Genomic DNA, 1,641 nt, shown 5'->3' with positions numbered 1-1,641 from the left:
TCAATTTTCATCAAATAAAACAATCTGTTCTGCATTGCCTCCATCATATCTTTGTGTTTCCACTGTGTTTACTCTTGCTGACCGGTCCAGATTGATCGCTTTGAGGTCCCTCCTCATCTGTGATTGCTTCAAGTGGTATTAGAGTGAAGTTTCATTCTGGAGGTCACGTGTCCTGAAATTTTGTTGTAGGGCGGTGGATTGTGGATCCAACCTATAGTTGCAAAGGACTAACGTGAATGATGGTGCAAAGAGGAGCTAGGAATGGTGGGGTGTGTGGGAATGTAGACCCTAATGTGATGGAGATGTTGTGAGGAATAGCAGCCCGGTTAGAAGCCATGGAGACAGCCCAGAGAAGAGGCCAAAATATTGAAGATGTGAGTGAAGATGAAGGAGAAGAAGCCCCGGCAAAACAAGCAAACCTACCAACGGTTGATCCGGATGAGGAAAGGTTTTTGAGGGCTTTGAGTAGGGTGAATACTAAACCTCATTTTACCCCACTGGAATATGATGGGAAGTTAGATTCAAATGAATTGATAGATTGGATCTCAGAGATGGAGAAGTATTTCGATGTTGAAAACACTATAGAAGAGAGGAAGGTGAAATATGCATGTACCCGGTTGAAAGGTCATGCATCTCTTTGGTGGGAGCATTTGCAATTTGATAGACAAAGAAGAGGTAAAGAGAAGATTAAGACATGGGATCAGATGGTTGCTAAGTTGAAATCAAAGTTTGTGTTGGCGAATTATCAAGTGGATCTATTCTAGATGCTACAGAATTTGAGACAGAAGGAATCTAGCGTGAAGGAGTACACCAAAGCATTTTACAAGTTGAACATCAGATCTAGACATGTTGATGATGAATTTGAACAGGTTGCAAGATATTTGAATGGATTGTGGATGTCTATACAAGATGAACTCAGTTTGATCAAATTGGAGAGTGCTGAAGAGGCTTACGAGTATGCCCTAAAGGCAGAAGAGGAGTTAAACAAAAGAAATGAGCAGAGGTAGAGAGGAAGAGGTGGAAGATTTACCGGAGGAAGAGGAAATACTGAAGGTAGAGGTACTTGTACAGATCAGAACAAGGAGAAGGAAGTGAACAAAGAAGGTAATTCATACTGGAAGGATGAGAGAAATTTATACCAGAGGAGAGAACCAGATGGTTACCGAAATGAGAACTTTGGAAGAAGGGACAAGAGGACATTTAGAGGAACTTTCTATAAGTGTGGAGGAGAAGGACATCGTGCATTTGAGTGTAAGAAGATAGAAACTACCGAAAGAGCAGTAGTGGTGGAAGAAAACCCCACTGGATCAGACAATAAATCAGAAGATGGAGAACTGTTGGTGATGAGGAGAGCTTTGTGTCATACTAGAGGAGATGAAGAGCCCTTGCAAAGGAAGATTTTGTTCAAGACTAGATGTAAGGTATATGATAAGTATTGTAAAGTTGTTATTGATAGTGGTAGTTCAAATAATCTTGTTTCAGAATAAATGGTGAATAATTTGAAATTGGAGAGATTGAGACATTAGAATTGAGAGACATTAGCAGTGAAGACCGGAGGAGTTCAGAAGGAGAAGACTTTGTAGATCACATGGCAGCATTGCATATTCAGGTTAAACAACATTTGGAAGATATGAATAATAA

The sequence above is a fragment of the Cryptomeria japonica genome, chromosome 7 (assembly GCF_030272615.1).
Source record: "Cryptomeria japonica chromosome 7, Sugi_1.0, whole genome shotgun sequence".
NCBI lineage: Eukaryota > Viridiplantae > Streptophyta > Pinopsida > Cupressales > Cupressaceae > Cryptomeria > Cryptomeria japonica.
Note: the sequence above shows the minus strand (reverse complement) of the source record.